This window comes from Anabrus simplex, chromosome 7 (genome assembly GCF_040414725.1).
Source record: "Anabrus simplex isolate iqAnaSimp1 chromosome 7, ASM4041472v1, whole genome shotgun sequence".
NCBI classification, from domain to species: Eukaryota; Metazoa; Arthropoda; class Insecta; order Orthoptera; family Tettigoniidae; genus Anabrus; species Anabrus simplex.
This window is the reverse complement of record NC_090271.1, coordinates 204,348,293-204,372,565: the sequence shown is the minus strand read 5'-3', so window position 1 is coordinate 204,372,565 and position 24,273 is coordinate 204,348,293. Positions and strand designations below refer to the sequence as shown.

The 24,273-nt window shown below is 38.9% G+C and overlaps 1 protein-coding gene across 8 annotated transcripts in view; it reads right to left on the bottom strand.

Annotated features, from left to right (window-relative positions):
• Positions 1-24,273, bottom strand: part of LOC136877043 (lysophosphatidylserine lipase ABHD12) — a 159,332-nt gene that overhangs the window by 119,476 nt on the left and 15,583 nt on the right. For 2 of the 8 annotated variants that reach the window (XM_067150848.2, XM_067150855.2), the window contains exon 1: positions 16,021-16,286. The exons of the other annotated variants lie outside the window; for them this stretch is intronic. The gene's annotated coding sequence lies outside the window, so the exon portion shown is untranslated. Of the gene's footprint in view, positions 1-16,020; positions 16,287-24,273 lie in introns of those variants that run through there. 8 annotated transcript variants of the gene reach the window in all.

Here is a 24,273-nt window from a genome sequence, read left to right as displayed (position 1 = left end):
CTACACCTCATAAGTTTGCAGCTTCTCTGCAAGTATTCTGCTTTAATTTGAAAGAAGAATTATTGTGTGTGTGTTTCAAGCTGTTTCCTGAGTAAATGAACATGTTCTTCATGGTTTGGTCACCATGTGTCCCGAAGCATGTTACTCTTATCAGTTGGTGCGAACTTCCCAAAACTGTGGAGTAAGTAACTCCTAGTTACAAATTTTCGATAACTAATGACAACATAGTATTCCTATTGAGTAAAGGATCGAAGCATATGGCTAGTTTCAATCGGCCCACTGGTGAACCGAAGGAATTTTTTGCATCTTCCATTCATATCGCTTCGTATTGCCGTGTTCGGATTTTTGTCTGATCTATATTTTTATGTGGGAATCACTTGAGCGGTTACAGTGAGTGAAACCTACAATGTTGCTGCCTTCAGATGGCAGATTCTTGTTTAATACAAGGAGTACCACCCTTCGGACATCTTGTGTAACCTATTCCTTTCTACATTGCTCTCAAATGAGTGAGTATAATTTTTCAGATTTTTATTTATTGGAGTAGTTATTGATATGTTTATCATCCTCCATAGATAATATTTACAAGTAAGTTCATGTCCTTCTTTTAGGCATGGAGCCTGAACATTCTGACACACCAGTGGAACGGAAAAGAAAGAGGTTTAGGACGGCACTGGATCCCAGAAGAATTAATCACTATTTGGAACAAAGTGATGACAGTGACGGTGATTTCTCTTCAGTATCTGATCATCACACTATGTAAAGCCTTGTCTTCTGTGATAACATAATATGAAAATAATTAACATAGGCCTATCACATTCCCATAAAAACAGATCAATGGATGAGAAACTGACATTTACTTCCAGGGGTCATTTCTGGGTCACGCACTCGTTGATTGGAAAACTGTCACACAGGTAAATACATCGCAATGTCTCCTAAACAATAACGCACATAACAATTGCTCTAGCATTGTTTTGGATTTCATAGTAGGGACTAACCAAAGTCAAATTCATCAGGCCAGCGGTGACCCAAACCGATAACTAAAGGCAGCATCTGGTCACCAGTGGGCCGATAGACATAAAATTAAGTCATCAAAATTCATTGTCGCAGGGAACGTGTTAAAGTGTTTTTCAGGGTTAAATCGTGAAAAATGTCAAATTATACATCATGGCAGTCATAATGACATCAAGTGTAACATTCACCTACTCTGTGTTCAGAGAGTGATGTCATTCACCTATTTAATTTAGTAAGAGTCAAAAAATGTATATTGTGTATATCATTTTGGTAAATTTCACTGATTATTCACATTGAAATTATGTATACAGTAGAAGTCCAATAGTCCGGCACGTTCGGGACCGGCCCGGTGCCGGATTACCAAAAATGCCGGACTATCGGGCGGTACCTCTTACTACGATATAGGATAAGGCGTACAGCAAAAACAGCTGTAACACGGCGTTTTGCAGTAAAATGTTGATCAGCAGAATCATTACTTTAATAACGTACTCCTCTTTTCAAACGTGTTGTTTCTTATTGCTAAGGGCCTTATTTTTTGGTGAAATAAAACTGTTGATTTCGGTGTTAAAACTAACACTATTTCAGTAGGTATTTCATGAAATAAATTGTCATACTGATCGATGTTTCTTGTGAAATATTCCTTATGGTGTGGGGTAAATCTAACTAATTTTGTTATTAGGGGTTTTAAAGTGAACACTTGTAATGTATTAAATTGTAATTAAACCTTAGAACAACCAAATATACAAAATGTTGTAGAAATAAATACCGGGAGGCCTATATAAATCACTGAAACCTCAAAATGAAGTTAGGCGGAAGTTAGGAATTTGTACGTAGCCTACCCGTTTTTGCCGGTCCTGTGGTGTAGGGGTAGCATGCCTGCCTCTCGCCAGGAGGTCCCAGGTTCGATTCCCGGCCAGGTCAGGGATTTTTTTCTCGACCTGAGGGCTGGTTTGAGGTCCACTCAGCCTACCTGATTAGAACTGAGGAGCTATTGACGGTGAGATATCGGCCCCAGTCTCAAAAGTCCAGAATAATGGCAGAGAGGATACGTCGTGCTGACCACACGATCCCTCGTAATCTTCAGGCCTTCAGACTGAGCAGCGGTCACAGGGCAGGCCAAGGCACTTTCAGGGCGTTAAGTGCCGTGGGGTTAGGTTTGGTTCTACATGTTTTAACATTTTGAATGACTTGTCTCCAAAGTAAAAAACTACGCATGGTTTCAACATTATCAGGATTCAGAGTTGTGCGACAGTCAGAAAGTATTTTTTGTAAACAAAGCAGCCCCTTTTGCTGACCACATTAGACGTCGGAAACCATAATACTTGCGAACACTTGGTGCAAATCCTCCTAAAACTTCACTAACAATGTCTTCTTTCTTCTCTTCTATCAGACGTGCTTTCACTGCATTTTGCAAAGCCATATATCCCTGGAAGATATGCTGGTGCTGCCCAGCCGGGGATGAGTAACTCAGAGACGGTTAAGGCGTTGGCTTTCTGAGCCCAAGTTGGTAGGTACAATCCTGGCTCAGTCCGGTGCTTAAATACGTCAGCCCCGTGTTACTAGTTTTATTGGCGCGTAAAAACCTCCTGTGGGACAACATTCCGACATCTCGGCATCTCCGAAAACCGTATAAGTAGTTAGTGGGACGTAAAAACAATAACATTATTACAACTCAACCAGGCGATTGATTGATTTATTTATTTATTTATTTATTTATTTGCTCTTTGCTTTACGTCGCACCGACACAGAGAGGTCTTACGGGGACGATGGGATAGGAAAGGCCTAGGAATTGGAAGGAAGTGGCCGTGGCCTTAAAACCCCGGCATTTGCCTAGTGTGAAAATGGGAAACCACGGAAAACCATCTTCAGGACTGCCGATAGTGGGGCTCGAACCCACTATCTCCCGATTACTGGATACTGCCTCCACTTAAGCGACTGCTGCTATCGAGCTCGGTGCGATTTATTTAGAATAGGCCTACTAATATCGTCATATTTCATAATAAATTCGGTATTATTTATCTTCCCTTTTATATTCATCCATGTCCTCATGCCAGGATTATCCAATTTTTCTATAGAAATGCTGGCTTGCATGAATGCTTTTGTTGTGTCTATTACAGATTGCTCTCTACCACTTTTCAACTCCTTTGCGATGTGTAAAGTATCGCCGATTGTTATTTGCCGCTTAAAATTATGTTCATTTGCTTCATTCTTCTTCTTTTTGTGTGTTTCTGATTCTCTACAGTATTTATCGCACGCATCTCTTCGTTTTCACGTAATGCGAACATTACAGTACTTACACATTAGAATCTTTCTTGCAGCATCAAATACATAGAACGCCTCACTGTTGTATTCCTCGCCCCTCGGAAAAACTGTTGTGACTTTAGTTTTCAGCATTTTTGTACTTAAATGCTGGGCATTTGCTGATAAAGGTTCATAAGTGGCGAACTTTCAATGCGAAAGAGTATAATGCGCACTGCTGTATCTACAACCGATCTTGCTACGACCACAACGCCATTTGCTGTGATCGATAACAGAAATCGATTTTTAATGATTGCCTTAGAGATCGCGGAACTGAATCAAATACAGTATAGATAATACACGACACTGAGCGAGATATCGGGGGACAACTACTGGAGCTCACTCTAGTGGATAGACCTGAACAGTACTGATTCTCTCATAAGAGCACGTGTATTTTTGTGTGAAGTTTTTGGTGTTATTTATGCGTTTTCAGTGAGTTGACATAAATAAATAGTAGTGTGTGTCATTCCTTGATATCTCCTCTCAACATGAGGGGAAAGGTATGTGCTGTGTTTGGCTGCAGTAATTACGAAGTAGAGAAAAATGCGCGGTCGTTCTTTAAGTTCCCTCGTGACAAGAACATGTAAGTAATATTGTGTTTGCATATATATTCTTCCAGTGACAGAGATTTTTATAGTACTTCATAATCTTCTGACCTGCTCGACCCATATTTTAACTGGCATAAAATGTAATACGCACATTTTATTGTATAGTGCAGCAGTTAACCTTCAATACCGATGTGTTGTTGTAAGTGTGATCTGTGGGTTTTGAAATGTCACATAAGTGATTTGGATAATGTGTACAGGAAAGAAGGGACGTAACACTTATATAAGAATTATAAGGTCTGTTCAGATCATTTCCAGGCCAGCGACTTTAAAAATCCTCAACTATACAGCCAAGGGTATGTTACATTTTTACTCTAATTGTACGTAAATACTCCTCAAAGCATCACTATCGACAACATTTTCATACTTTTCTTTCTTTTATCCCTCTTCTCAGATTAAAGCCGGGATTTTATAGATTTTCTTTCTATTAGTAGGCTTCATGTTAAGAGGAAAATTGTCCAGCTATTAAATGTTAATTCATTGCATCATATGTGTAAGGAATGTGCCGATATTTTTATTGACAAGTGTCTTAATGTGATGATACAATGTTTTTAAACGAGAAAAAAAGACAAAACCAACCATAAGAGTTCAGGAAGGAATGCTAAAGCTAAAAAAGTAATGCATAAATGAAAGATCAAGCCATTTCACAGCAGTCTATTTCACATCTTGTTTATATGTCTAATTTCAGTCTTTGAATAATAACCTTTTAAATAATTCTTCATTCATTTATCCAAAATTGCTTTAACAACTTCGAAGTTAATATCTCAATAACACTTTCTTTCTAGACGTAATTTATTTATCCATTTCCGTATATACATTTCCATTGATATTTGAATTTAGCGCGATTTTTTCAGGTCAAGTCACCAGGAGCGCCACCGTCGAATTGTCTCGCATTTTAGCAAGGCTAAATCCGTAAGTGTCGCGTATTGTCTCTACTGTATTTGACTGAATACACATACTTCCGATACACAGGGCTCATCGCTTTGTGTGCATTTGTGTAGAGAATATACAGCGCTATCAATCAACTGAGAAGGAAACTACTATAGTCGAGTTCTCAAGAGCATTTAAACGTTTATTGGAGATCTTTTCCGATACGATTTCGCATTTTTCTTACCAAGTGGGGTATATTTCGTGATTATTTGCGCTATTCGCGTAATAAACAGATTTTGCGATATTTCGTGAGTTCATTTTGCTAAAATACGTTACGGTATGGTACCTACAAGGTCATATAAAGGCTAGAAGGAAGATATGAAAAATTTCGTGCTTATCACTATTACCAAAAAATACTGCCCCTACTTATTGCCATTCTATACTTAAGAAAATGAAAATTGCAAATTGTGTTGATTTTCAAGATATGGAACGATGCCATGTAAGTATGTAAACGATCAAAGTATCAGACCCATTGGATTGTTGCTATAGGTCTCCCCACGTGATTGGTCGCGGAGGAATCAACTCCAGTATACGGACGCTGGTGTAGCGTAGTTGACTTGCAGTCTGTGCAGAGAAGTGTTCCCCGTCAAACATGCCTCGACGACAGAGAATAGCACGCTATCAGCAACTGTCGCCGTTTGAGAGGGCTCGGATAATTGGGCTGTGTGAGGCTGGATTATCGCTAAGGACTATCGCTGCAGGTGTTGGCCGACAGGCATCTATGGTACAATGTGTATGGCAGCAGTGGTCAAATGAAGGTACCCACACTTGTAGACCTGGCACAGGCCAGCGCGACAAACAACTGTGAGAGAGGATCACCGCATCATTCGGATGGCCCGGATGGAACCACATGCAACAGCAGCGCAAATTCGAGCAGCTGTGGCACCCCACATTACACAACAAACAGTTGGTAATCGCCTGCGTGCAGCTGGTTTACGAGCCCGTGTCTCTGCAGAAGGTGTTCCATTGACCCCACAACAGTGATGTGTAAGGCTGGCCTGATGTCGAGAAAGATCGGCGTGGGTCGACGAATGGCATAGGGTCGTCTTTAGTGATGAATCGCGCTTCTGTCTTGCCTGCAATGATCGCCGGAATCGTGTGCGCCGACGTACCGGGGAAAGGGGCCGCCCAGATCTTATTGTCGACAGGCACACGGGGCCAACACCAAGCATTATGGTCTGGGGAGCTATTGGCTTTAATGTGAAATCACAATTAATGCTTGTTGAGGGCACTATGACTGCTCGACAGTATGTTGATAGGGTACTCAATCCAGTGGTTGTCCCTAAGATGGCGAACATTGCTAATGGGATGTTTCAGCAGGACAATGCCCAGGTTCACACTGCACACATCTCCAGAGAAGCTCTCATAGACATCACAACCTTAGAATGGCCCGCCAGATCCCCGGACCTCAGTCCTATTGAGCATGTGTGGGACATGATGGGTCGACAACTGGCCAACCGTCCTCAGCCACCCACAACTCTGGAACAACTGACCCGTGCAGTGCAGCAAGCATGGGCCACAATTCCTCAGGAAGCGATCCAGGGCCTTATTGACTCCATGCCTCGACGAATTCATCAATGTATCGTGGTGGGCACATCCTGTATTGATTGTTGTCCAAACTTGCGATCAGAGGGACCTGAAAGTGTAATCATCGAATTAGATGTTTCAGCAGGACAATGCCCAGGTTAACACTGCACGCATCTCCAGAGAAGCTCTCCAAGACATCACAACCTTAGAATGGCCCGCCAGATCCCTGGACCTCAGTCCTATTGAGCATATGTGGGACATGATGGGTCGACAACTGGCCAACCGTCCTCAGCCACCCACAACTCTGGAACAACTGACCCGTGCAGTGCAGCAAGCATGGGCCACAATTCCTCAGGAAGCGATCCAGACCCTTATTGACTCTATGCCTCGACGAATTCATCAATGTATTGCAGCTCGTGGTGGGCACATCCTGTATTGATTGTTGTCCAAACTTGCGGTCAGAGGGACCTGAAAGTGTAATCATCGAATTACAACCGAACACTCGTCCTGCATGTTCGACTGCAGCAATGTAGCACCACTCCTTCTGGGTGTTGCAATTTCCATTTTCTTCAGTGTATAATAATGCTGCAATTCATCGATGTTTTTATCTGTAAGTCTTCCTTTAACATTTAGAGTCTTTCCATCTACAGTACAACTTCTCTTTTCCTTCTGTACACTTCAATTTTTGAAGGCATGTTCCCACCCGTTTTTGAACGTGGCCCATACATTCAATTTTTGAAATCTGTTTTTTTATCATACGGTTGGCTTTCCAGTATTCAGTATAGCACACAGCCTTCTAGGCTGAATATTTCCAGAGATACTGTAGAGATATTTAAGTAAGTCAATGCATAACAAATGGATTGTATCACATACATCTGCACTATTAACTTTGAAATAATAAAAAATACACTTCGATTGGTTTCGACAAATAATGCATCAAATTGATCACGAGAGATCATTATTAAGAGATAATAACATTTTAAAAATTCTGGAATGGTACCAGACAATCGGGCGTTCCGGACTGTTGGATGCCGGGCTAATGGAATTCTACTGTAGTAGATCCAAACCTTCTCTTGATGTTTAATGTGATTCTGTTTAATTAATTTCACTGTTCTTAAAATATATATTTTTCTTTTAATCTCTCCTGAACGGCGGACGCTTTAAATTATAGTGCTCATTTCGTCTGTTTCACATTCTTTTCCTTAAGCGGTCTGCTCAGATTTATAATAGAAATTGTATTTATTTATTATTATTACTATTATTAAATTTGTTTTCTATTAATTATTAAAAATTAATTTTAAATGAATTCGGAGATACGTTAGTATTTAAATTCTAGATCGGTTTATGAAGCTTGAATTCTTGTTGCTCGCATATTCTGCTCATTGTTACATCATTATTGCATGGTTTCCTGTTCTTTTAATCTTGTCATTTGGGGGCCATGCCTTTTTATCTTTCTCATCCTGAGACTGTAATAATCGTGTCTGATGCTTAACAGAGATGAGCATGTGTTATGATCTCTTGTTATTGTTGACTGTGTCGTGTTTTGGTGACGCCCAAGGCCGAGTTATGTAAATAAGTTTTAATTTATTGTGTTTCTTGTGGTGAACCTTTTCTGGTTCTTCGGATTTTGATTTCCTTTATTTAAATTTTTGTGGTACTATTCCATTAAAACGAAAAGAACACCTAGTCCCGGAGCAAGAGGATTTAATCAGATCCAATTAAATCAATCATCATTTAGGGCTGTCGCTCAGGTGGCAGATTCCCTATTAATTGTTGATCTAGCTTTTTCTGAAAAGTTTTCAAAGGACTTGGAAATGTATCAAACATTTCCCTCAATAATGTATTCCAATCCCTTATTTTTCATCCTATAAATGAGTATTTGGCCCAATTTGTCCCCTTGAATTCCAGCTTTATCTTCATTACTATTATCTTTCCTACTTTTAAAAGCTCCACTCAAGCTTATTCGTCTACTAACATCATTCCATGCCATCACTCCACTGACAGCTCAAAACATACCAGTTATAGATACTGATTCCCATACCACTTAGTTGAGCAACTTGTCTCCTTACTCCCAAGTCTTTCCAGCTCAAAGTTTGCAACATTTTTGTAACACTACTCCTTTGTAGAAAATCACCCAGAACAAAATGTGCTGCTTTCCATTGGATCTTTCCCAGTTCTTGTATCAAGTAGTCCTCAATGCTGTATGCTGGAACCATACTCTAAATGGGATTGTATCACAGACTTACACACTCTCTCCTTTACATCCTTACTACAACCCCTACATACTCTCATAACCACGTGAAGAGATCTGTAACCTTTCTTAATAACCTCATTTATACAATTAAGCCAATGAAAATCATTCCTTATATTAACACCTAGGTACTCACAGTGTTTTCCATGAGGCACTATCACCACAGTAATTAAAAACTGAGAGGACTTTTCCTCTTGGGGAGGCTTAAAACTTGACTTTGCATCCCATTTACCATCATACCATTGTCCGCTGTCCATCTCACAACACTGTCTAGGTCCCCCTGCAGTCAATCACAATCCTGCAACTCATTTAATACTTACTCTATACAGTGTAACATCATCCACAGATAGCTTCATCTGTGATTCCATTTCTTTACTCATATCATTTATACATAAGAAAACATAAAGGTCCAATAATAGTGACCTGCAGGACCCCTCTATTTATAATTACATGATCAGATAACACTTCACCTACTCTAATTTTCTGAGCCCTATTTTCTAGAAATTTAGCCAAACATGCATCCACTCTTTTGTCTAGTCCAATAGCCCTCATTTTTTGTCAGTAATCTCCTATGATCTACCCTATTAAAAGCCTTGGATAAGTAAACCAGAACCTGACCAGGAAACGTGCCCAGGATCCTCCGAACTGAGAGCCACTACAGTGACCATTCTGCTGAACAGCAGGACATTTGATAAAGACAACACATGACAGAATAAATTTCTTGCAGAACAATACCTATGAATGAACTACCATCATAAACTTCTTACAAAATTTTACAAAACTATTTTAATCCTCCTAGTCAATACTATATATTTTTACGTCCAATTAAGACAAATACCGGCATAAAGGAAATATTTAATCAAATACAAACAATGAACAAATAAATATGGATGACACGAGAAAGACCAAAACAACAAAGAATTAAGTACAAAGAATAGTTCAAATGTAAACGCAGTTGACAAGTAAGCAACTAGACGTATTAACGATGTGAAGATACATTACTAATATTAGCAACCTGGTCACTATTAACATAGAAAAAAGTGCTCCACGATGGACGATATATTTTTTTTGTTAGTTGTTTTATGTCGCACCGACACAGATAGGTCTTATGGCGACGATGGGACAGGAAAGAGCTAGGAATGGGAAGGAAGCAGTCGTGGCCTTAATTAAGGTACAGCCCGGTGTGAAAATGGGAATATACCAAATTAAAATAATAAGTTAGTTAAATCCACCTTTTCAGTACAAATTAAATAGTGTTTATTAAATAAACATTAATGTAACCAGTTTCAACCTTTTTAAAGGTCATCTTCAGCCATATCGCGTGTAAAACAACGTATTTGAAACACAGTCATTTTAAAGATGGTTTTAAAACATAGTTCGACACTATGAAAATTGTTTTTAGAATTTCCTTAAAAACACTTTTGTTCACTTAGCTGTAGGAATATTTGAGAAGAAGTCTTTTATATTCTTCGTAGTATTCAAGAGCGTAGATACAAGTTGAAATTCACAATCTTGATGAGGTATGGATTGGGCATATATGCATAATGTTGTTGTAGTAGAGAAGAAGTCTTTTGATATAATTGGTATCAAGATTATAAGTGATTTAAAAGTACACTTTACTGTGATACAAAGAATATCAAAAGACTACTTCTCTACTACAAAAAACATTATGCATATATGCCAAATTCCATACCTCATCAAGATTGCGAATTTCAACTTGTATCTACGCTCTTAAATACTACGAAGAATATAAAAGACTTCTTCTCATATATTCCTACAGCTAAGTGAACAAGAGTGTTTCTAAGGAAATTCTAAAAACAATTTTCATAGTGTCAAGCAAAGGCCATATTTAAAACCACTGCGTTTCAAATACGTTGTTTTACAGGTGATATGGCTGAAGATGTAAATAGGTCGAAACTAGTCACATTAAATGTTTATTTAATAAACACTATTTAATTTGTATTGAAAAGGTAGAAGTAACTAACTTATTATTTTAATTTGGTATAATCAAAGTTCAATACGGACCCATAAAATGAAATTCATTTCTTTAGCCTCGATGTGAAAATGGGAAACCATGGACAACCATCTTCAGGGCTACCGACAGTGGGGTTCGAACCCACTATCTCCCGAATACTTCCCTCCATGGGAACTTAGAATTTCTACTTGATATCTGTCGCACCGACTGCAGCTATCGAGTTGACTATTTTCACCATTTTGGTCCGTACTGACTTATATACAAATTTTTATAAAATAATTTTCTGCCTTGTCAATACTTTATACACTTTTATTCTATTTAATTACCGTACATGTACATGTTTCGAGAGCCTCTGCTCTCTTCCTCAGCGGTGCCAAATACTAATTATCTTAGGACTATGGTTCATTGGTATCATATTTCAATTATACACTGACTGACAGAGCAAATGCAACACCAAGAAGGAGTGGTCAGAACTTTATGCCAATTGCAGGGTAGACTGACGTCACTGAGGTATGCTCATGATGTGAAATGCGCCGCTGTGCTGCGCACGTAGCGAACGATAAATGGGACACGGCATTGGCGAATGGCCCACTTCGTACCGTGATTTCTCAGCCGACAGTCATTGTAGAACGTGTTGTCGTGTGCCACAGGACACGTGTATAGCTAAGAATGCCAGGCCGCCGTCAACGGAGGCATTTCCAGCAGACAGACGACTTTACGAGGGGTATGGTGATCGGGCTGAGAAAGGCAGGTTGGTCGCTTCGTCAAATCACAGCCGATACCCATAGGGATGTGTCCACGGTGCAGCGCCTGTGGCGAAGATGGTTGGCGCAGGGACATGTGGCATGTGCGAGGGGTCCAGGCGCAGCCCGAGTGACGTCAGCACGCGAGGATCGGCGCATCCGCCGCCAAGCGGTGGCAGCCCCGCACGCCACGTCAACCGCCATTCTTCAGCATGTGCAAGACACCCTGGCTGTTCCAATATCGACCAGAACAATTTCCCGTCGATTGGTTGAAGGAGGCCTGCACTCCCGGCGTCCGCTCAGAAGACTACCATCGACTCCACAGCATAGACGTGCACGCCTGGCATGGTGCCGGGCTAGAGCGACTTGGATGAGGGAATGGCGGAACGTCGTGTTCTCCGATGAGTCACGCTTCTGTTCTATCAGTGATAGTCACCGCAGACGAGTGTGGCGTCGGCGTGGAGAAAGGTCAAATCCGGCAGTAACTGTGGAGCGCCCTACCGCTAGACAACGCGGCATCATGGTTTGGGGCGCTATTGCATATGATTCCACGTCACCTCTAGTGCGTATTCAAGGCACGTTAAATGCCCACCGCTACGTGCAGCATGTGCTGCGGCCGGTGGCACTCCCGTACCTTCAGGGGCTGCCCAATGCTCTGTTTCAGCAGGATAATGCCCGCTCACACACTGCTCGCATCTCCCAACAGGCTCTACGAGGTGTACAGATGCTTCCGTGGCCAGCGTACTCTCCGGATCTCTCACCAATCGAACACATGTGGGATCTCATTGGACGCCGTTTGCAAACTCTGCCCCAGCCTCGTACGGACGACCAACTGTGGCAAATGGTTGACAGAGAATGGAGAACCATCCCTCAGGACACCATCCGCACTCTTATTGACTCTGTACCTCGACGTGTTTCTGCGTGCATCGCCGCTCGCGGTGGTCCTACATCCTACTGAGTCGATGCCATGCGCATTGTGTAACCTGCATATCGGTTTGAAATAAACATCAATTATTCGTCCGTGTCGTCTCTGTTTTTTCCCCAACTTTCATCCCTTTCGAACCACTCCTTCTTGGTGTTGCATTTGCTCTGTCAGTCAGTGTATATTAAAATATATGAATTTTAAATTAGTTACAATATTACTCAAAGTTTTTCTTTTGCCCATTTACATTGTCATTTGTCACATATTTTACCAGAATTTTACCAATCATCAATGATAAAATCTAATTAAATTAATCTCTCTATGTTAATTTATGTCCTTATTAATATCTGAAAATAGTAACTCTTTCTTCATCTTCTATAAAATCTATCTCTATCCTGAATTATAAAATAACAAATAATAAATAGCCACTTTGTAAATTTAATTAATAAACTACATTTATGAAGTTCGTCATTTTTTAAAAATATTTCTTCTCTCTTCTTTCTTAACGTCTGCTTTAATTTTCTAGACTTCTTATGAATCAGAAATTTTCTCCTCTTACTCTCTTCCAATTCCTTAAATAAACAAAACCAAACAAACTAAAATTTAGAGACTTTTTACGAAAAAGAAAACGACGACTCAGATATTTGGAGAATTCTCATTTAGGTCTATTTACTTCATTCCTTTAATTTATGCGCAAATTGAAATGATGTGATGTTTGTCTGAACCCAAACAATATGTCCTCCTTCCCTCCTTGTTGCTACTTTGCTATTGGTTGCGCGATGATCTGCTCGTTGTTTCTAACCGTCAAATTCCTTAAATAAACAAACTAACAACCAACCTTTAGCGACATGTTTTTTATATCTAGATGTTCAGAGAATTGTATTTTACTTACTTCAGTTCATCTTGATGTCAAATTTTAACCTTGCTCTCAATATATACTTGTGCTAGTTTGAAAACAAACGTGTTCTACTCTCTGCTGTCAATGACCTTGTTGTGCTCGCTGCTACTAGTCGCTGTGCTGCCGGTTACGTAATGTAGGGGGTGGAGGGGAAGCGTACTTGTGGCTCGGAACTATTTCTTTCTCTCTCTCTTTCTTTCTTTCCTTCCTTATAAGATTGTATGCCAATTTGTACATCGCATTTTCTTCATTTAATGGTTCATTTAAGTTGTTTTCATTATTGTTTTTCTGATCAATATATATATTTATCTTCTCCAGAACGTCCATTCGTTTTTTTGTTGTTGTCGTGTGCAGAATTTCCATATCTTCTGCACACGACAACAAAAGGAAAACTAATGGACGTTCTGGAGAAGATAAATATATATATTGATCAGAGAAACAATAATGAAAACAACTTAAATGAACCATTAAATGAAGAAAATGCGATGTACAAATTGGCATACAATCTTATAAGGAAGGAAAGAAAGAAAGAGAGAGAGAAAGAAATAGTTCCGAGCCACAAGTACGCTTCCCCTCCACCCCCAACATTACGTAACCGGCAGCACAGCGACTAGTAGCAGCGAGCACAACAAGGTCATTGACAGCAGAGAGTAGAACACGTTTGTTTTCAAACTCGCACAAGTATATATTGAGAGCAAGGTTAAAATTTGACATCAAGACGAACTGAAGTAAGTAAAATACAATTCTCTGAACATCTAGATATAAAAAACACGTCGCTAAAGGTTGGTTGTTAGTTTGTTTATTTAAGGAATTTGACGGTTAGAAACAACGAGCAGATCATCGTGCAACCAATAGCAAAGTAGCAACAAGGAGGGAAGGAGGACATATTGTTTGGGTTCAGACAAACATCACATCATTTCAATTTGTGGATAAATTAAAGGAATGAAGTAAATAGACCTAAATGAGAATTCTCCAAATATCTGAGTCGTCGTTAATTTTTCGTAAAAAGTCTCTAAATTTTAGTTTGTTTGGTTTTGTTTATTTAAGGAATTGGAAGAGAGTAAGAGGAGAAAATTTCTGATTCATAAGAAGTCTAGAAAATTAAAGCAGACGTTAAGAAAGAAGAGAGAAGAAATATTTTTAAAAAATGACAAACTTCATAAATGTAGTTTATTAATTTAATTTACAAAGTGGCTATTTATTATTTGTTATTTTATAATTCAGGATAGAGATAGATTTTATAGAAGATGAAGAAAGAGTTACTATTTTCAGATATTAATAAGGACATAAATTAACACAGAGAGATTAATTTAATTAGATTTTATCATTGATGATTGGTAAAATTCTGGTAAAATATGTGACAAATGACAATGTAAATGGGCAAAAGAAAAACTTTGAGTAATATTGTAACTAATTTAAAATTCATATATTTTAATATATAATTGAAATATGATACCAATGAACCATAGTCCTAAGATAATTAGTATTTGGCACCGCTGAGGAAGAGAGCAGAGGCTCTCGAAACATGTACATGTACGGTAATTCAATAGAATAAAAGTGTATAAAGTATTGACAAGGCGGAAAATTATTTTATAGAAATTTGCAGCTATCGAGCTCGGTGACGATATTCTGAAAGGGGTGCTAGCCTCATGTACCACCTTCCAAAAACAACAGTTCAGGAAGTAAGCTTCCCTTATCTCAAAAATCAATATTCACATCAAAACTTTATCATCAAGCATTAAAAACCTATGCAGATTCCTATATTATGCTAACAGTCATAAAGACAGCAATGTCAACTCAAATTTGGTAGTTTAAATTTACTGTGCAAGTATTAGTCATTTGTCAATGCCAAACACGTCTAATTCAATGTATTTGGACAATGCACACTAATAAAAGTTCATCTAACTATTTAAATCATTTTTCTTCAATGCAATATTCTTTCAATGTCTTTTTTGTGAACTTCTTTGCACTATTAATCTTTCAATATTTAAGAACCAAATAATTGACTGTAACACCGATACCAAAGACCCAAAACAGTCATCATAACATGACTGAACTTTTCCATGGATTTGTATGTGCCTCTATAACACCTGCCACAGATATTTCCCTGTATGTACAATAAATTAGTATGATCAATGGAGGATGCTCTAATGTGATACAGACACTTTGTATCCCATTGAGAAGGGTTTAAATGACTGACTACAAATTCTCTAGCAATGCTATCTAACATCATATTGTGAAAACATTTTCAATCTAAAGCTTTCATTAACAGAAAGGAAAATATCTGCAAAAATGGAATTCCCTCACAAACCGAGTGTCCTTCAATAGAGAAAAAGAATACTGTAAATGAGGAAAAGATAAAAAATATGTTTTCTTTACTATCACAATTTAGTTTTTTATAACCAAACCCCATGGCACTAGAGCCCTGATAGTCTTTGGACTACAAAGCAACTACTGCTCAGCCCAAAGACCTGCAGACTACAAGGTGATGCATGGTCAGCGCAACAAATCCTCATGGCCTCATTCTTGGCTTTCTAGACCGATACCGCTATCTCATCATCAGACAATTCCTCAATTGTTCTCATGTAATCAGAGTGGACCTCGAACCAACCCTCAGTTCCAGGTTAAAATCCCTGACCTGGCCAGAATCGAACCAGAAGCCTCCAAGGAAGAGGCTGATTTGTTACCACCGTAGACTGTGCTGTCAACCACACTGTACTCAAAGCATCACTTTATTAGATATAAAAGAGAGAGCTATCTCCTTGATTTTCATCACCTATTCATTTGCACCCAGTTGTAAAACTGTTCTAAAGAAGAGTACACCATTTGCTAATTGGTTACAAATAGTTATGTCCATTACCATTATCATAATCTCCACACAATTCCTACATGAACTGTCTGAATTGAGCACACAGAATGGACAGCCACTACGTAAAATGGATACCACTTCCTTGGTGGCAAAGACACACTACTTTCAACACACATAATTTCAACCCACAACTACTTCGGAGATGGCACTAGTAGAATGCACCAACAATGAAAGAGAACAATATAGAACGTAATAAATACAATCGTTCCAAGTGACTAATAAGACAATTACTTTAATAGGCAATTACCCACTGCTTCAATTGGTATCGTTCCACACACAAGGCCCCTGACAGTAACAGAAACCATGTGGGAGATACTGAATTAGTTCATTAAAACAGGGCTGTCCAATCTCACACCCATCACATCCGAGACTTCACAAATGGGACGAAATATTGCTACTGTAGATAAGAAAGGAAAGATACACAATCAAATAATCTCCAAAAAGGACAGAGCATTGAAAATATGAACTTTCACACAACTTAAAAGTGATGAAGAAAAAACACAAAGCCATCTCTGTACAGCCTATGAAGGCCCTTGGAGAGTGGAAGCTAAAGGCTTCCACCATTCACAAACTAAACACTGTGAGGGATATAATGGTTAGGTGGCCTAATACCTTTGTCCCAAGGAATTAACTTGGTACTCATTTCTGATGTACACTGAGTGAACCACAGGGTCATATGCCTCTTCATAAGCAGAAACCTTATTTCTAAATTTTTTATCTTCCTGTCAGAGAATCAAACCCACATACTTCTGTCTGAACCAAGCATTTCTTCACCACCTCAGCTAGGCAGACTAACGGAAAGCAATGGTCTCAATATAAATGTCCAAAAGCATTCACACGTTATAACAATAATGACTAAAAAAAAGCCACTGAAGAACCAGTATTATCTCATTCACAATCAGACTCAACATCTCTTCAGAAAAATTTCCAGCCTTACAAATGAATTTGAACTTTGAACATGGGTGACAGATTACAAAAATGGTAAATTCATTGTGGACAAAGAAGAATCAGTTTTAAGATAGAAATAGTACTGTGAAAGACTGAAGTCCAATACAACTGTGTGCATTAGAACCCCAATCTTAAGGAGCAAAACTGAGAACATTATCAAACCTCTCGAGGATCACTTTAGCAGTATTTTATTAAATACTAGTACTTTTTGCAGTATTTCACTATATTTGTGTACCTTTTAGCAGTATTTTGCTAAATTCTCACACTTATCACCAGTATTTTACTAAATTCTTGTATTTTTAGCTGTCTTTTACTTAATAACCACTAAACAAAACCATGAATTTAGTGACGTACAATGAAAAAGTACTTGTATTAGGCAAGTCCCTAGGTGCTGATGAAATAACCAGAGAGATGTTAAAAGAGATAGGAGAGCGAGGTATAGAAGTGCTCTATATGTTGTGTAACGGAGTGGGGCAGACTGGAGAGAGGGAACAGGATTGGAGAGGCTCCCTCCTCAGTGCACAAAAATGCCTATTAAGAACTGTTCTAACTACCATACCACAGCACCCATATCTCATGCCAGTAAAATCACATTGCATGTTACAAATCATTGTCTTAAGACTTTCATATTACCTCACATATCCACAGAAAAAGAAGGTCTTTTTTTGGTAGTGGTTTAACGTCACAGTAACATACTGAAGGTTCTCGGCGACCGAAGGATGGGAAAGGGCTAGGACTGGGAAGATAACTGCCGTGGGTGCAATTAAGGCACAGCTCCAGCATTTGCCTGGTGTGAAAACAGGAAACCATGGAAAACCATATTCAGGGCTGTCAACAGTGGGATTTGAACCCATCATATCCAGAATGCAAGCTCACAGCTATGTGACCCCAGAACAAATTTTCAACATCAAAAAATAGTAGAGAAATCTAGAGAGCTTTGTGTTCCTGTTTTCATTTGCTTCCTCAACTATACAAAGGCTTTCAACAGTGTTCACTAGATGATGATGTGGCAGGTGCTTGCAGAATATGGTGTCCCATCACACAGAGCCGCTGTGAAGACAAGGGCAAGTGATTCAGAATTCTTCAGAGTATGTAAGGGATAATTGACCAAGGATTATAGATTCAGCTCACAGGTAAATTAAGGGGACTGGAAGTAGGACATGATTTTCACTATCTTGGATCAACAATCTGCAACCTGGGAAGCTGTAAGGCAGAAATATGACGATGAATCAACTTAGGGAGAGTTGCCATGAAAAAACTCGCTACGATCTGGAAGAACAGAAGAATAACAAACACAAAGATTCGCCTTGTTGAAGCTCTTGTTTTCTGCATTTTTCTACATGGTTATGAAACATGGACCCTAAAGGCCACAGACAAACACCACATCGATGCATTCAAGATGTGGTGTTGGCACAGAATGGTGCATGTACAATGGATGAAAAATGAATGAATGAATATATATATATAAGCAACTTAACATTTCCAAACATCTTTCTTCTTGTCAATCAGAGGATCCTTCAGTTCTTCAGGCACATCACAAGGAGAAAATCTTGAGAAATGCATCATGCAAGGGAAGGTAAAAAAAAGACCAAGGACAGCATGCAAATGAATTGACCAAATTAAGAAGCTCACTGGTTCACCTCTTCAGCAGACCTTAAGAAGAGCTGAAAACCATCCATGATGGCAAAACGTAGTTAAGGGGACATGACGCTCAGAAATCAGTATAACAACATGTGAAGACGATTATCTTCTTAAGCATCCCGTAAGTTTTAGAGCTTGCTTACAATATGCACAGGACTTTGATTATTTCCATATGACAGCACAGGAGAAGGTATCATATGTGAAACTTGAAAACTAAAAATATTTCATAGGAAGGGATTTTAGTAGAAAACTAATAAACCATTTTTTTCTCTTTTATCAGAATTACATAACAAACTTTAAGACCTGTCTGCACAAAGTGAACTGGCTCCAAAAAAGAAAAAAAGTGTTCCATCTGCTGGAAAAGTGATGATGCCATTTACTTGGGAAGCAAATATAATTTTCCAGATTGACTATTTTGAGGACAGGAGAACAGTTACTGGTGAATATTACACAGCACCTTTGGGGAACAAAAACAACAACTTGGAATAGATACAATAAGAGCTCTTCCATGTCAACATGCAAAATTTGGGTAAAGAAAAGTTAGCACTTCTTTCACATCCGCCCTATTCACCCAAACTACCTCCCTTGGTTTACAATCAGCTCCTAAAACTCAAAAGCTGGACAATAATTTGGGTGAAACGAGGTGATACAGGGTGTAAACGAGGATTTTGATGGACCTGCAGAAGTCCTTCCAACTCCTAGGCCTTTCCTATCCCATCGTTGCCATAAGACCTATCTGTGTCGGTGGGACATAAAGCCACTAGCAACAAAAAAAAGAATTGTCCTAGCAGCAATCATTGTGTATCAATATAAGTTAAATGAAAATTTTTAATTAATCATATGACATCACTACTGTCTAGATGGTAAATGAATTACCACGTTGTTATCAGCAAGATAGAGGACAGATACAATTTGCAATAAGTAAGGTCCTTTTCGTGTTATTTTTGTACTATCAATAGTTTTAATGAAACAGTCCTATGAATGTGATATTTTCTTTTGTAATTAATAAAGGAAGGAATTTCTTTTGCACTTATTCAATTTATTTTGATTCTTTAACCCATTCGCCTCACATTTAAATACCATAGGAGTTCACTAAGAAATCACATTTAAATACCGCTCTGCGGCCGTCATCATCACACTATTATTTAGAAAATCATACAAAACCAACCAGTAAATATTCCTTTCTGAAAATTTGCATGCATGATAAAGAAGTAATAAACTTACCAATGCCGCTATTTTAGTACGTCTGCTGGGTGTGGTACACCTCAAAACATTCTTCTAAGTGAAGAGCTACGCCACACTTTTTGCACTGCCAGCAACTTTCACTTCTTTTACCCCGGCTGTAGCACACAACACACCTTCTTGTGACTTTTGATTTCTTCTCTGTAGGGGGAATACGCATGGGAAAGTGGGCCCATGATTTAGCTTGTAATCTGGTTGGGGTGGTGCTCGCTGAAGGTCGACCTCGAACCGAGTACTCCGGCAACTGAACAGTCTCTAGTAGCTGCTGCGCAATGCTAGTTCGGAAGTCCGTGTAGCTCGTCTTTCTGTTAGCAGCGATCTTGTGATACACAGTGAAGGAATTGAAAATACACATATCTAGGAGATAAAAGAATATTTTCCTATATCCTAACACTGTGCGTCGCATGGCGGAGAACAGAGCTGTAACCTGATCCTGAAGGTCAACACCACCCATCCCCTTCTGGTATTCAAGGCCACACTTGGGCTTTATCGCTTCTTCCCTCGGAGTTTGTCCGCTCTTTCGCCTGAGTTTGCCTGTCCCTGTCATGTCAGCTGATTTGTGTTTAGTGGTGAGAAAGCAAACATCCTTGTTATCTTTCCACTTCACACACAACATACTGTTGGCAGCCCACGTCTCATACTCTCCACGTTTTAGTTTCTTCTAACTGATATCGCGAGGCATGTCTTTTCGGTTCTGTCTAACAGTTCCAATTACATTCATCTGCTTGTCATGTAGCCTTTTGAATAAATCTGGGGAAGAATACCAGTTATCTAAAAACAATGTATGTCCTCGGCCTAACAAGGGTTCACACATGTTGACCACGACGTTTGTACTCGCTGGCAGACTTGGATCCGTTACATCATCACCTACATAAATTTTGAAAGACAGATAGTAGCCAGAATTTGATTCACAAATTTTGTAAATTTTTATTCCAAACCTAGAACGTTTAGACCTATTACACTGGACATATGAAAGGCGGCCTCTGAATTTCATTAGACTCTCATCTAGAGCAATGTCTTGTGAAGGTAAATATAATTCTGAAAATTTGGAGCAGAAATGTTGTATTATAGGCCTAATCTTTCTTAGTTTGTCACTACTATCGACTTGTTCATCGTCAACAAAATGTAAAAATCGTGAAATTATAATAAATCTTCCCCTGCTCATGGTTTCACGAAAAACAGGAGTGTTTATACACCTGTTTTTACTCCAGTATAACTGTATTCTTGACTTTCGCACTTGTGACATTAGTATAACGCAAAATATGCCCTAATTTCGTCGGGTGTAGTCTCAAACCATTTGTCATCGTCTTTCAACTTTTTTCTGTCAGGATTGCTCAACTGTTTTGCTGCATATGAATTTGTCTCGACAGATATATTGTCAAACAAAGGGTTCATGTATTCACAAAAAACTGAGAGTTCAGATAGTGGCTGCGTATCAAACTTTTTCAATAAATTTTCACTAACCCCACTGTATTCACTAAACTTATGTACAACAGGTTTATTGTCACTTTTTGTCCAGTTCCAGTCAGTCAAGTTAGTATGTGCCGAGGTACGAGCTCGTTTCGAAAGACTCGGCACACCGTCGTTATTTGCTTCACTTTCCATGTCATCAGAACTATTATACGCATCGCTAGTACTCGAACTAAGGACTTCAGGGTCTATTTCGTCGTCACAAACATCACTGCCTTCAATATCACTCTCTATCTATTAGCTTTCGTATTCCTTCTTCATCAACACCAGCATATCTGCTTGACGCCGTGATGGCAACTGACATGAGCGAAATTATGTGAAAAAAGATTCTCTTATCTCTTGTTCCGGAAGTGTGCGAGAACCTGGTGAAAGGGAAAAAACCGAAGCCACATGTGTAAACTTCAGCTCAGAATGCATACAAGTGGCGTCTGTGGGTTATTGACTGAACTATATGGATTGATGTACAGCTGTGCATCGCCGCGAGCAGAGCTCGTCATTTGATTCATATGCCATGAGTGACTATGACGAGCTAGGGTCGTCAAATGATGCGATTGGGTTAATCAAGTGGCAAGTTTCTGTACCATATATCACTTATCACCCTCAGTTGCCAAGCCAATTGTTAAAAACCCTGTGGTGATAAAGACACTAAAATGACATTTGTATGTGTACAAAAAGGAAACTAAAGACGCACGACCGCTGAGAGGGTTAACATTCATTTTTAAACATTTTGCATTATTATTTCAAACGGATTCTGCATAAACTAATATTCATACCAACCTTTGAGGTAGAATTCAAGGGGCATTCTTTTTACATGGTGTTCGTTGTAGGCCACAGTAACTCAGAGGTGTTGTTTTGTATGGCTTCTTGCGTTTGCTCCAGATATTGATGGAATAGAATCGATAAAATCTTTTTTCTTTTTGAGTATTAGTAGGCTACTGGCTTTCATGCTAAAATTTTCTTCGGATTCCCTATCACTACCACTGTTTTGTTTTTGTTTTTTAAACTGAAATGTGGTCATTGTTTTCAGTATTGAGGAAAAACTGATTCAGTAGGTGATTCAACATCATCCACCTTCATTGGCTTGGGGGCTGGGTATTTGTGCTGTTCCCAACATCACTGCAACTCACACACCACACATAACACTATCGTCCACCACAATAACACGCAGTTACCTACACATGGCAGATGCCGCCCACCCTCATCCAAGGGTCTGCCTTACAAAGGCTGAACCCGGCTAGAAATAGTCACACAAAATTAACATCAACCTTCTTGAAAGACTCGTCAAGAACATCATACTGTATACATTGCACTTCGTTTCTCTATGACGGTTTAATTAAATTAATGAGCATTTTACACCAGCTTTTCTGCAACTGCATGCTGTTCCACACCCTATCTTACATTTGCAAGATATATACTTCATTAGTGCTTCAGGAGCAGGATCTATGAATGTTGGCACTGTAATCAGGTTATTTTGGCTTTGTTTGCATCCTCACTGCACTCGATGTTTCTTAATGCCATGCCACCACTGAACTTCGTGGTAAATGTTCATAACAAATGCTGGTGTGCTGTTGAATTGCTAGAGGCAACGATAAAAGATTAAATTTACATTTGGTGAAATAAGTGGTAAGATAATGGTATGACCACGCTCAATGGCTGCAGTTGCTGAAGTGCGGACAGTATCCAGTACTTAGGAAGATAGTGGGTTCGAACCCCACTGTTGGCAGCTCTGAAGATGGTTTTCTGCGGTTTCCCCTTTTCACACCAGGCAAATGCTGGGGCTGTAGCTTAATTAAGGCCACAGGCTTCAGGAAGGAAACCTTTTGGTAGGCTGTGCTTAATCTTGCTAAAAGAACTAGGGGATCTATATCTTCACTATCAATCACTACAGACTTGAATAATGAAGAGGATAACATCCTGATAGCTGTATTTAGTGAGTGTGTTTCTGTTCTTTCTTGCTTGTTTAACCAAGCAATTAGTATCCTCAAAGTCTTTAATCAAAATGGAGATCAATCAAGATTTATTGGCCTCATTAGATAAGATGTTCACCTGTAAAACTGGGAATCATCGATTCATGAGATAAATTACTACAGACAATATGCTAATCCTTATAAAATAAAAGTACATTTTTTATCACCTCTCTTAACACTAAAGAATTCAATCCTTTCTCTTTTACAACACAAGTAGCACTTTCTGATAAACTTTCTTTGCAAATATAATAATATATTTATTGCAGACAAATAGCCATACAGAAAGAGAGAAAAATAATACATTTATTTATTTATTTAATAAATGTGCCACCAACAGAGACACACTCCAATTATAGGTGGCTTTTACAAATTATTTGAACAAATAACATAGAAATACCAAAAAGAAGAAAATGTGAAAAAGCTATGTAAATGAGATGATAATGCTCTGTATGAAATGGAAGAAACAATATAATATCATATACAGAAGCCTGCTATTAAATCAAACAAAAAAAACTGTAACAAAATCATGTGAATATTATACATATAAACAAATCACTTCGACAAGAAAAATTCTTTTAATATATTTACATATGTGTCATATTCATAAGCAAAGTCAAGATCTTTTTTTTTTTTTTTTTTTTGCTAGGGGGCTTTACGTCGCACCGACACAGATAGGTCTTATGGCGACGATGGGATAGGAAAGGCCTAGGAGTTGGAAGGAAGCGGCCGTGGCCTTAATTAAGGTACAGCCCCAGCATTTGCCTGGTGCGAAAATGGGAAACCATGGAAAACCATCTTCAGGGCTGCCGATAGTGGGATTCGAACCTACTATCTCCCGGATGCAAGCTCACAGCCGCGCGCCTCTACGCGCACAGCCAACTCGCCCGGTAAGTCAAGATCTATATGATACTTATTAATTAAGTTTTTGTATGTTTCACACATATTGATAAACTGAGAGTTCTTAAAAAACACAGTT